Genomic DNA, 14,648 nt, shown 5'->3' with positions numbered 1-14,648 from the left:
ACTTTTGTTCGAAATTATAATAATTCCGAGAAGTGCCATTTACTTTAATTTTTGGATGAATTCCAAAATTCTGTAAACAATTTTTTCGAATTTAGATTTTAATAATCGTATTCTATTTTAATATCTATATTAGCAGTTATGGCTATACTATAAAATAATTTGCTACAAGGTTTTGGCATTATAAATAACTTAATTCTGAGTTTTTTACTACATGCAGTTTTTACTGCAAAAAACGAAAAAATGTTGTTGAAAAAAGGGGTTAATTAAAAAAAATGTCAAAAAAAATTTTCTAAGGGTTCCAGCATTTTGTTTGAAAAAAATTCGAACATAATTATTTTCAATTCAAATTTTAAACTCTTTTCAATTCACTTTTTTAATTTTTATAAATTTTTTTTCTTAAAGTAATCATGTTATAAAATTAACATCAAAACTATTATTACACTTATCAAAATCAAAAACTGAAAAAAAAAAAAAAACGAATGTGCATTCGAAGAGATCAAAAGTGTTAAAAGAAACTAAAAGCATATTGTGTAGGTTACGTAATGTGCTAAAAGGTTCGTAATTGCAACCGGTAGGAGTTTTGTTTTTCTTTTATTTTCATTTTTGTTAATTATTGTAACTAATTATATAAAATTTAATGTACGAATATAAAATAAAGTTGCTATTGAAGGTTAAAATTATTCATTGGAATATTTGAGAATCACAGCTAAAATTTGTATACAAAAAGAAATTACTGGAATAATTTGATTTTTTTTTGATTTTCAAAAATTTGTTAATTTTTTAAGTTGGAAAGATTTGAAATATTTTGTAAATTAGAAATTGTTAATTATGGTTACACAAAAAAGGGCTTGATAAAATAATAGATTAAGAAGAATTTTCTAGTTTGAATTTTCTTATTTCGCGAAATTTTGGAAATGAGCTAATTTCTGAAATCCTTATACCCGTCTACGAATATTTTAAGGAGTTCTGTAGCAATTTATAAGACGCTGTACATTTTTAACCATTGAGGATTGAATTAATTGGAATAGGTTTATTATAATATGATTTCATTACTTTTAAGGACAAAAGGATTTATACAATCTTGGCTAAATTTTTTAAAGATAGAAAAAGTAATGTTTGATCTACAATCTTAATATTTTCTTAGGTCTATTATTAAATTATTTTTGAAGTCTTATATGCTTAGAAGCCTCTTGAACTATCACTGTTTTGATATGATCTGAATTAAAAAGATCTCAAATAATAACAATATATTTTCCAAACAATTTTTGTGAATCCGGTTGAATTCTCTAAATTGGCTGGAATAGAAATATTTTGGCAAGAAAATAGAAACGTAAAATTTTTTGTAAATTTCTGTATCTCGGATACTTTTTATTGGAAGATGAATCTTAATAATAAAATGCCTTATGAGCATTTGAACTTAGTCGTTCAAATGCTACAAATAACTGAGCACTGTTGTAATTTTATAAGGCCGATTCAAAAAATTTCATTATGAATTTAAACATCGTAGATCCTTAATACTATAGTCCTTTTATAGTGTGTTTATATATGTGCTCTTATTCTTATACGTAATATTTCGTACATCTGTTAATAGTATTTCTGTATATGTGCATGTACAACATAATTTAATACTAAAATTCGGTTTATACATTGATCAAAAATTTTCCTATTCTCTCTTACTTATTGCAAATTTATTTAAATGTTTTGTAAATTTATTTTTTTTCATCTAGTTTATCACACCTTCCATAATTTTAGATCTGTTAAAGAAATTTGATTTACATAACTGCAGTATTATAAAATTTGAGTAATTTAAATTTTTGATTTTCTGTCATTTTCCTTAATTGTGTATTATTGATTAAGTGTAAATATGGTTTATAACTAAAATTGGTTATATTATATGTCATCATTTTTAAGATTACAAAAATGGTGATATTATAAAATTTTATCAATGAAAAATTTAGTCAGAAACTATTCGTTCATTTATAATTTGATTACAACAGGTTGTGTGAAAAGAAAATGCAAACTACCACAATTTTGAATTCAAATTTTATATTTAAAACCTTTTACCAATATTTTATGAAAAGTTTATAATATTCAATTACTTAATGTGCATTTAGATTTTTTCCGACTTAGATTTTTAAGTCTGATCATTGCATAAAAAAATTTTTTTTTGATTAGATTCATTTAAAATAAAGATTATCTTACTGTTTTAAACGAAGAGTCCAGCAGGAAAGGAGAATTGAAAAAATCTGACAAAGAGCACACATAAAATAATTATTGGCTGTATCTTCTAGAAATTTTCAAAATAACGACAGCCTCGTACCTTAAGGGTTAAATTTTAATTATCTCGTTAATAAAAAATTAATCTGCAACGAATTAGTCTTCGATTGTTATCCGAAATTCTCAATGAAGAACCTTGTAATATTTTTTATATTATGGCCATATTTACTTTTATTTTTATGGAAAGTGTAAAAGCGTTTGCTAAATTCGTCAACCGATGCCTTCTGGCATTCACAAGTAAATTTACAAGATGAATAGAAATAATAAATATATATGTATGTCCATAAAAATATCAAATTCTCCGACAATAACAAGGTTCGTTTTTAATTTGAAATGTGTACCAGCAATCAAACCCACGTAATCGTTAAAAATGTGAAGACAAACTGTCAAAATATTATGCAATAATATAATCAATTGATCAAATAAATCTTAATTTGTACTCAAGATGTACTCAATCATTTTTTTAAAGTATTTTTCATGTACGTATTCTACAATTTGTAATATCTTTCTATTGACATTGTGGAATAAGATTGTCATTCCTTTCTTCATAATTATATGTTATTCAGGTAAAATATTTGCATATGCGGCATAAAAAGTCAGCATATTGACATTTCTTCAACTACTCGCAAAACTATAACAATTGACAAGAATTCTTCTTCTTAAAAAAAATATTTTGGCATATAAAATTTCAAACTTGCATAAGAATTTCCGAAAATAGAAAAATTTTATATGAAAATTATTAAAATTTACATAGAATAATTTTACATAGGACAAACGAAGAGACCCGTTACAACAAGACTTAAGGAACATTTAAGTGAAATAAAACGTGCAAGGAGAGTAGGATTTAACCGGATTTTCGATTCTATGGTTGCAAAACACATTTATGAAACGGATCACACAATCACGGAACATTACTTAGAGGTATTAAAAGAGATAAAAGGAAAACACAGGAGAGAAGTTCATGAAAGCATGCAGATATACAAATCAAACAAGGACTGCCTACTGAACACGGACGATGGTAACGCGGCTACTTGGCTCTTTAAATTAATTATTTGACCAGTTTTAAGGTTTAAAACAGGGAAAAAAAAAATAAATAATCAAATTCTAGATTAAGTCAGGTATAATATTCCTAATTTTAATAGATTTCAATTTTTATAGTTTGTTGTCTTAATTAGAAGAAAATCAGCTTTGATAAAGTGCGTATGTAGCGCACGAAATATATTAGCAAAAAATAAAAAAAAGTATTTGACATTAAAATTAATAAAAAATTTTCAATATTTTTATTTTTCAAAATTGAATTCTACATTTTTCTCTTCTACATTTCTCTTCGTACTCTTGTACAAACTAGAAATGTATATACATATTTAACCTTTAAAAATCTCATTTCATGTTTAATTTTTTTTGAGATTTTATGAAATGAAATAGGACAACCACTCTTGAAGTAATTTTGAATTAAATTAACGCTTGTAATTCATGACTATCTCACAAACGTCTTAATGCTATGTTTTTGATATTCTAGCAACATTTCCCAGAATTTTACGCTCAAAGGTAATATAATGTCCAAGTAATCAAATATATGGAAGAAATTCAAAAATTCATTTTTTACATATGGAAATGATCTTCATGCATAATTCTTTGCAATAATTTATCTTGTATACAGTATAAATATGGAGTTTTTAATCACAGTATACTCAAGGACAACAGCAGTAAACACTTTTTATAACTCGTACGATTAAAAAGTACAGCATTTAAGCACTGGTTTAAGAAGACCAAATTTATTAAAATTATAATTTCTAATTTTAAATCATTTTACTGGTTTTTCATTATATTCAAATTGGACAATTGTTTTAGTAATATGTAATTACATGCCTATAGTGTATGCTGCTATTTTTTATTTCAGTTTTCAACAGGCATAGATCACTACATGATCGCAAATAAATCTGCATGCAAATATTTTCATAAATTTATCATGATTTTAAAAGAAAACTTTTAAAAATTAAATTTTTTTTTAAAACTCTGCGTGATAACATGGCAATGACCTAAAAAAATTATTCTATGTATATTAGTTGGTAATCGCGGTATGACGAATCTAATCTAATATAGTGTTGATTTAGTTTTGAAGAAAAATATAGATGTATGCATACAGGTGGTATATGTTAAAGTCATTCTGCCGATTATTAATGAATTAGACTGTAAACATATATGTGCCTTAATATAGTTTTATATTGAGAAATTTTTATTATTGCTATCAAGAATACCGCATACTTTTTGAGTCGAGACTGAATTAACTTATCAAATCAAACTTTGTCCTTTTTAACACATTTTCAATGAAATAGGAAATAATATACCTAATCAGCGCAATAGGCTATGTATTTGGAGAAATTTGGTTTTCAATTCTTGCTGCCTCCAGCAAAAATACAGCCGCGAAGAAAGAATAACATGTGTTTCATTTTAATCATCAAATAGTTAATAATGTCATTTTAGAATTGAATAACGAAATTTTCTTCACTTATTTTCCCCTCGAATAGAACTCCAAAAGGTGAACTACCGCTTTCTAGGCGAATTTTCTAGACTGAACATGGTATTGTATTGGAAGAAATTAACAGCGGTTTTTTCTCTCTAAATGTCATGAATATTTATATAGGATCTTTTAATTTGTGAAATGACAGCTTATTACTTTGTTTTCTTTTATATGTCAGTTAAAGCATAATTCTTCATATTTTTTAAAATTTTTCAATTTATTTAATGTGCGGTTGCGTTTCTTTTTATGTAGGCATAAAGATAATAACTATTTCCATATTATAAAAATTTTACAATTTTTATTATTTAACTTTTTGATTAACGTCATTAACGTTAACTAACTTATGGAAAAAAACTGCAAATTATGAATCTTCATAGTAGATTTTAAATTTATTTTAAGTGCAAATGGATATTTTAATGTCTTCAAATTATTCTTTATCTTTTTAAACTCTTACATTCTTAATTATCGCTCCTTAAATAAAAAATAAAATGTTCAAGTCAAATATGGAAACAAATAAATAAATTGTATATAATCTTCAATTAATGATCGGTAATGTAATAAACATAGTGTTGTAAATTTAATATTAAACATGTTTAAAATATGTTTTTAACAAAATTTAAGATAGTAGGCTTAACCTGTAACCCATATATTATAAATATAATTTTGTTTATTACTCTACACTTACATAATAGAACGAGTAAAACATTTATGGTTTTTTGGGTTTTTGAGGTTGTTTTTATTTTTTAATCTACAATTAATAAAAATTTCAGGTGCTGTTGATAAAAATATGTTGGGTTTCTTTCTTCAATTAATTGATGGTAATGAGAATTGATATTTTTAAATTAAAAATTAAATTTTATTATACTGATTTTAGGTAATTTAAGTCAATAAGTAATATATTTAAAGTAATTTAAGTAATATAATTTAAGTCAATTTGAGTTCATTAAATTTTTAATGCTGAAATAGTAAAATAAACTAAAACAGATTTGAAGACGGTTTTATGACAATTTTCAGTAGTACTAAAACGTTAGTTATTCCAAAATAATAAAACTGTGATAAGAAAAATGGAGAACTACGAAATAAAGCTTTCACCTTGTGAAATTTTTTTTTCATTAAAAAATGAATTACAAATTAAAATTCCAATTTTGAAGCAAGACTTTAAAATCAAAGAATTTTTAAGCAACTCACATTTCTTTGAAATAATTTTAATTTTTGAAAAGTACTCGTAGTTTAATTCACGAAAATAATCTTTTTTTAATGGAATATTATTGCATAAATTTAGGCTAGGAGAAGAACAAAAATACTGAGTGAGCTAATTTAAATGTTCTAAACGGAAAAACTTTTACCGTTATTTTTTTGCTTTTGCAAAAATTTAATAAAACTTTACCGTATTTCAATATTGCAGTATAGCAATTCCTTATTACTGTTATAACATAATTCAGCTAATTCAATAAGTGCTGAATTAGGTCTGAATTCATGAATCACATGTTTTGGTTACTAAAAATTTTAAATGTCATAATATTTCCTGTAAAGTATACTAACATAAAAAAAAATTATAATGATATTATGAGAATTACAATATTAATAATTTTTTATAATATAAAGATTATGAATGTAAATGTGAATATAATAAGAACAAGGGTGGTTATGATGATGTCATCAAACTTCTCATGACGAGTTTTCAATCGAAACTCCATGGTGCGAAAGCACAAATTAACTATTTTGCAGGGTAATCTCCAACTGTCAGTTTGTTGTTTTTTCAGTTTGGGTGTGTACTCGTTTATCTCAAATTCAGCTTCAGGGTTTTAATGAAAATTAATAACTAGTTAAAATATCTGTCTTAATTTGGATTTAGTAAATCTAATAAAACTACATTAACTATAATATTACTACAGCGTCGTTGAAATTATTAAGGAATTATAAGAAAGAAGTATTTAAAGGATATTTTTATAATCTTGTGCAATAATCTCGCCATTTTTCTATATTTATTTGTAAATTATTTATTGTAAATTAATTTGAACTGATTTATTAAATAATTTTTATTATTATTATTTGCATAGTTCGATGTGCGCGTTCATCAATTCAAAAATTGTTATATAAACGTCGTATATGTAAGTACAAACACATAATATGTATATGCTATGTAATAATTTATGTGATAGGTATATATTAACTCTTATTTTTATATTATATAACAAAAAATATATGCTTATATAAAATATTGGAATATAAAAATTTTCTACAATATTATTTGTATGGTATACATATAATGTATTATGTAAATGGACTTAAAACTCTAAACGACCTTAACTCTAAAATATATATATAAAAAAAATAAAAAAAAAAATATAAATAATTTAACCTTGAGTAAAAAGTATGTTAAAAATGGCGCAATATAGTAACTTTTTTTTTTTGCATTTCTGTTATTTTTAATTTATAATTTTTTTTTGTTTTGTTTTTAAGATGAAAAATTTGATCTCATTTTTATTTCTTTTATAAAAATGTATATATAATATAACCTTATATGTAAGTATATATAGTTTTAGATAATATTTAAATTGTATATGGATATGTATGCATGTAGATTTATGAAAGTGGGTAGAAAAAGATGTTATCATAAAAAGTGTGATAATAAAATGTGGTGACTGAATAGAAAATATGAAAGCTGGCAGATTTAATTTTTATTTAATAAAATTACCAAAAATATATGCAATTGTCACATAACCTTATAGTAATATTAAAATAAAATAAATTCCAAAAATGTATATTAAATGCAAATCTGACATTTATATTTTTCCTAATCAATTCCACTATAATGTTGTTCATATATTACAAATTTGGATATAGAAATCATACTGTCATACGAGCATATTGTGAATTTAAATTTTTTGTGATTTGAAATTATGACATATAATTTCTCGTCCAGTTTTAATAATTAATTTTGAATAATCGTGGTACTTATTAGTTGAATTCGTTAACCGCAATTGTTACGACAGTTTGTACATTATATGCGAATCTATTTATTCTTAAAGCACTAAATGCATAGTTCACTAACGCATAATTCACTTACGTATTTAAAATATTCATTTATATACTCAAAGTTTAAAATAATTCACAATTAATGATAATTTTCTAAACTGAAAAATTTTTTAAGCTATTTATTAAATTCTAGATGATTGACTTTTATTTTTAGAATTTAGGTTAATATTATTGTATAAGAATAATTGTGTTTTAACTTAGTCCTTGTCTTGAATACTCGTAGTTCAAAAAACATAAAAAAAAAATTAACTATAACAAATTAATTATCAACATTATAGAATCAATAAAAACAAGTAATAATTGAACTCAAAGATCAAGGAAATTTTTTTTTAGTAAATTGTGATTTTATTAATATTTTTACTTTATTATATAGAATAGTTAAAGTTATTAATTTAAAATTTGAAATTAGTACAGAATATATTACAGAATATTAGTATATAGAATTTATTTAGATACCTTCTATATATCAGCTAGAATTTAAAAACTAGATATAAGAAAATGGAGTTCAAGGCTGGTAAAAGAAAAAAACAAAACAAATATTACAATATTTGAATGTTGACTTGAAAATTTAGATTAGAAGAACTTAAAAAAAATGAATTTTAATTTATGCTAAAAATTACACTCATTAAAGTATTATATTAATTTGTTTTAGTATAAATATTTATAGGTTTCTTATAGTATAGTTTAAAATGCCGGAGGTGTTTTTTTATGCTACTTTAAACGCATTCTACATACAAAATTTACTGAGAAAAGAAAAAAGATTTACTAAAAGTTCAATTTGTTGTAAAATAAGGTGAGGTGAGATTGACCTTAGGGGTTTTTGCTTTTAATTTAAAATATATATGATTGAAATGTCAATAAATGTCACAAAACATAAATCCCAGTATAAATCATTTTCTATATTCATTATGTGCGCTAAAATCTTTATTTAATTTACAGTCTAGATCTAACAAGAATATTTTTTGTTAAGTAAAAAACGAGATTTTTATTTAAATTTATGTAACTTTGAATTATTGCAAAATAGTTGTTAACCTAATAAGTCTAATTATTTAAAATGATATTAAATATTTTTAATTTTTAAATTAATTCAGAAAAAAGAAATTAAATAAATTCGGTTTATAAAGAAGCACATTTCTCTTTAATATTTTAAATGGGAATTATTTTTTTTTTTTTTTGAAAACAATGTTATTTTAAAATTTTTCTAATTAATATTTATATGCCTCATTGCATATGTTTAGGAGGAAAAGAAAAAAAAAATTTAAAATTGAATCCGTAAAGGCACACGAGTCGTCGTCTTCTCTCATTACTTGAATTTTCATATTGCGTTTCGTCCCTCTTTCCCATACAATTGTAGTTTTTTAGTTATGAAATTTCTGTCTTCTATTTTGAATCCAAAATTTTTTGAGGTGAACGTTTAAATTTACTAACACAAAGAAAAATTTTTCTGTTCTTGTTTTTTTTTTGTTATTATTATTTATTGGATCTTAACGATTCACGTACAATACCAAACGGAACAAATAATTTTAAATAACCGCATACTTTTCAGATTATCCGCTATTATTTTTTATATTCTTCTCTCTTCAAAATTTTATTTCAAATATACATACATACAAAAAAGAATCCAATTTTTGATGAACAGTGTTGAAATAAAACAGATTCAAAAATAAAAATTTTATTGAAAAGAGATGAATCGTGCGGTTTCAGCCAATTAGCCATAAAATTTACTAAGTTAAAATATAGTCCTTATTATATTTTTTGACGAGAAAATATTTTCAGTTAGTTATTTATTTTTGCAGAAAATAGAAAAGTTTATGATAGTTTTATTATCAAACGAATTGCTTAGGCCTGACTTCAACTATCATGCAAACTGATAATGTACGATAGATCAAAAACGGCATTAAAGTTATAACAAGGTTAACTTTAAGGAAACTACTTATTGTTGTGATATAATAAGCTACCAAAAACCAACACTTTTTGAATTTCGAGGACAGCCAACATTTGACGTGTGAACTTTTAAAAAAATTGGTTATTTGTAAAAATTTATTTTTGTGTAAAATTGCTATTTTTTATCTTTAAATAATGTAGATGGTTTACAGAGTAATGGACAGACGGATAGAGTAAACTTAGCGCATATGTCTTCCAATTGGAAATCTATGCTAAAAACAAGATTTTCATATTTTAGCCTCACAGAATTTTACAAAATTCTTACATTTTTATTAAAATTAATACCGATACAATGTATTCGTACATAGTTAATTTATTCATTTAAATATTATTTAATCAATTTTTTTTTTAATATGGTTAAAGATGAAAAGAATTTGTAAAATATTTAATTAAAAATAAATACTATTAGTTTTATGTTGATTAGTTGTAATTAATTACCATGAAATGGCATTGACCTTTTCAATTCACAATAATATAAAATTTAATTTAAATTTGTTATAAATGTATAGAAATGAATTTGTATATATAATAATTATGATTTACGAACTTAAATAAAAAATGTTAAAAGTTGCAATTTAAATTGTGTTTAAAAAATTAAAAGTTCATAAAAATCATCGTTTTAGATTTTAGATTGTCTTAGCGGCTAGAGCGCAGATTAATGTAAATACTCGTAATTTAACTAATTTAACCTTAAAAATAAATAAGAAGACGTTTTCCTGTACAAAATTATTTAATTAAAATATCAAAGAATTGAAATTATTGCGTTTATTCTCATTTAAGCTTGACATTTGTTTAAAAATTTAGTAAGATTTTCTAAATAATTGTGCATTGGTGTAAAACAAAATTAACAAATACTCTTTTAAATGAGCGACCTACTCCAAAATTAAAATTACAAAGTTAATAAACTACAATTGAAATTCTAATGTTGGCTGCAATTTTAATTAAATCTTTAGTGGTTCCTTTTCAGAAATGTATATTAGTATTTCTAAAAAAAATTACAAATTAATTGTTAAAATAATTAAAAATATATGTACGAGCAAATATTTAAAATATGCACAAGGGTTTAGGTCTAAGATATTTCAGTCTAGGAACAAATTATATCGATGCATAGTTTTTATACATGAAACAACAACAATATTTGTCAGAAATTTGCACAAATGCTCCCATGTTAGACTAATTTGCCCTAGTTACGTGAAGGAACTTATTATTTTTGTTAAAATAAATTCAATATTATAGGGTATTAGGGTTGCCAGTACTGTAATGTGTTCCGTCTTTTATAAATTGTATATGAGAATTTGTAATAAATGTGCATAATATTCTAGCATTATTGATGTACGTATTATTCTAAAATTGACTGGCCTCAGTTTTTATAGATTTTTAATAAAGATGACATATAGTCGTACCATATTAAATTAATTTTTTGTAACTATGGGTATTTCCAAATTAATATTAGTTTGGTTATAGTCATTGTTTAATTACAAAAAATTAGAGTGAAATTTACACTCATATTGCCAGTTGTCAGTTTTATATTAGTGTTGTCATATAAATAAAAAAGCAAAGCAAAATTATAATATTTGCAATGTGTTTCTTTTTGACCGTAAACTCGCACATTTAAATTAAAATAAAAATTTGGTTTTATTTTCAATTTTTTTTTTTTGTTGTGATAAAAGAAATTGGTTCATTTACAGTCCTTGAGATCAATTAAGTTATAACGAAATTAACTCAACATTTTATTATACATTTTTTTTTGATAAAGGTGCTAATTTATTTTTAATGATTTTCATAACTATTAATCCATTTAAGATTTTAATATTTACCTTATTTAAAAGATTTAAAATTTGATTATAATAATTAATTTAATATTATAAATAGTTCACATTTGAAAAGTTTTTAAGGTTTTAAATGTTATAAAGATTTTATAAAGCAAATTTTTGTTTTCTTTAATTGAATTGATAAAATGTTTGAATTACTTTATGAATGTTAAATGAAATCAAAAGTAAAAATTGAATTATTTTTTTTTTCTATTTTCTTATAACTCCATTATAATTAATTAAGATTTGTTATAATAGCAATTTAATGAAAAATTTGAAAATTACTCTAATTTTTGTAATTATTTTGAGTAGAAATTTATAGCAAGTAAGCGTTTGTTTTTTTTTAAGTAAAAATTTCGTCAGAAAATTTTATGTTTTTAACGAAAATTAATGTTTACAGTCTCATGTATAAGAAGAAGGTTTACAGTGTCATTGTTAAATTAAGTGACGCTTAACCTACATAAGAAAAGTAGTTTCGCATTGGATTAATTTTTTGGATGGCGACAATTTTATTAAGTGGATAGAAATGTAACAGCTTACAGAGAGAGAGAGAGAGAGAGAGAGAGAGAGAATGTCTCATTTTTTTGATGCGGACGGTATCACTCCGATAAAGGATTAAAAACACCGTAAACCTCAAGAAGCAAAAAATTAGTAAAGATGGCTTTAACCGCTGATTCAGCACTAATTTTATTTTGAACAGTCGAAATTTTTTTACTAAAAATACTTTTGCAAGTTTTTATAGTTACTATATTGGAATTGGAAGAATTTCACCATATTTCGAATGGATTTCGCGGTTGGGCCAAAAATCAAAATTTAGAAATTGAAATTTAACTGGAGTGAGAACTTTTTTGTTTTGTTATTGGAGTCATTTTTATGGTTTATGTTTGCAAAAGTTTCTAACTTAAATCTTTTGTTTTAATTAATGCAAGGGAAATCAAAATGAATAAAAACTTACCGATTCATTTGTTTATTAGACATAAAAGCGAAATTTATTAATATTAAATAATTTTGTTTTAATTATAGTAAATTAAATTATCGGAGACTATATAATTTTTTATTAATTCAAAACCAAAGGCAAATAGTCGTATAATTTACGAGTATCCGCGGGTGTTTTTTTTTATAAAATAATTACACCAAGACCTTAAATAAATTATAATTTCTATACCTTTAAAGAAAAACCATTTTATAACTCTCTGCTTGCACTAAAATAAAATTGTTTGGTAAAAAACTTTAAATTCATCAATTATTGTAATATTTGAATTGTGTAAACTTGTAAGGTTGATTTGCATTCATTGTAATTTAACATTTATAAAATTTATCGTCTCTATACCTTAAAATATATTGTAATTTATTATTGCACACCAAAATACACGTATGTATAATTTTAATTTAAATAAAATATCAAGATTTATTTGAAAATTTGATCTAATTTTCTTGGAATTGTGGGTGTTTTCACATATAGTAAGTTAATGTTTAGTATAAATAAAAAATTGAAGTAGTAAAAAATAGATTGTGGCCTAAAAAGTTAAAAATTAAGAGTAATGGTTTTTATATGGTTTGTGTATGTTAAAACATTTTTATTTTCTTCATATTAAGATCTATATTACGAAAAAATCAGTAAATTTTACCATTTGCAAATTGCAATACCACTAAAATATCACTGATAATGTTAGATAATATTAAGAAGATAAGAAACAAAAGTAGTTAAAATTAAAAGCATTCCCCTATAGTAATCGCGTGTACAAATTTGCAATTCAAAATAATGTCAAAACATAACCTTATATATTGTCACAGAATAAAGAAAAGAAAAAACAAGAATAAACAACAAAATACAATTTGACAATTTTTATTTTCCTTTCAATTTTCTGTGTGGAATTACAAAATTGTTTTGTTTTTCCGAAAAAACAAGAAAAAAAAATTCATTGCATTTATTTGAGTATTTTAACAAACATGACCGCTTCAAATTGAATTTAAGAAATTGCAATATACTTGAATATAAAACAGAATTCAATTACGATTTAAAATGAATGATAAAATTTATATTTGATATACACAAAAAAAAAATGACATTTGTTGTATATTTTTACATAATTATAAGTGACAAATCGAATTCAAAAATTTCAAATAAACACACTTAAATTACCATAAAATATGATCAAATAAAAATAAGAACAAACATAGATTCCTTTTTTTTTGAATTTTTATAGTTCAATGAAATGAAAATTGATTTGAAATGTTAGATACGCTTTAAAGTGTACAGAGACATTGTACTAATAAAACATAGCAGAAATATGTTTGGTAACGCAGGCAATGTAAAAATCAACTAACTGAATCTAGACTGACGATTATTAGCCATTAAATATTAAAGTATAAAACTATTTAACACGAATGCAAAGAAATTATTTGATTATTTGATTGACGTTTGTTTTACTCGAAATTTTTCAAGTCCTCGGTAAAAAAAAATTGAAATGCCAAAATTTTTGGGAAAGATGGCTAAGAGACTGGGCATTTCCTCATCGCATACTGGCCGGAGATGCCTAGATGTTGTGGTGATGGAGGATGTGCATCATGTGCTGTGCGAGTGCCCCGCTCTGATGCGGGGGAGAGATCACTTTTTTGGAGGATATCGATTCGACGGATTGGAGGAGCTCTCAGTGGTGTCTCTGAGTGATCTGCCGGGCTTTTTCAAGAGATTTCAATGGATTTAGGGGGTTAGTGTATGTTGGGGAGGTACGCCGGTGGGCTGCCACCTCTCCTCTCTAAACTAAACTAATCTTAGTTAATTGATGGGAAGCGTAACTTTAAAGAGTTCAAATTACTCTCGGGCTAGTTTCGGGAACTGTTTGAAGATTTACGTTAATGTAAGAGGTTAAGAGGAAATTCTGTAATAAGATTAAAAACAATCTTATAAATTTTACATATTTTTTTCCAATATTAATCCATTTACCTTTATATTATATCATGGGTAATTAGGAGTGTTATGTACTTGGTAATAAAAAAACATAAATTGCATAAAGCCTTCAAAGAAAAGTATAAAATATTTTGCGATAACTTCA

Source organism: Condylostylus longicornis, unplaced genomic scaffold, assembly GCF_029603195.1.
Source record: "Condylostylus longicornis isolate FDR11 unplaced genomic scaffold, ASM2960319v2 ptg000081l, whole genome shotgun sequence".
In the NCBI taxonomy this organism is placed as follows: domain Eukaryota; kingdom Metazoa; phylum Arthropoda; class Insecta; order Diptera; family Dolichopodidae; genus Condylostylus; species Condylostylus longicornis.
Note: the sequence above shows the minus strand (reverse complement) of the source record.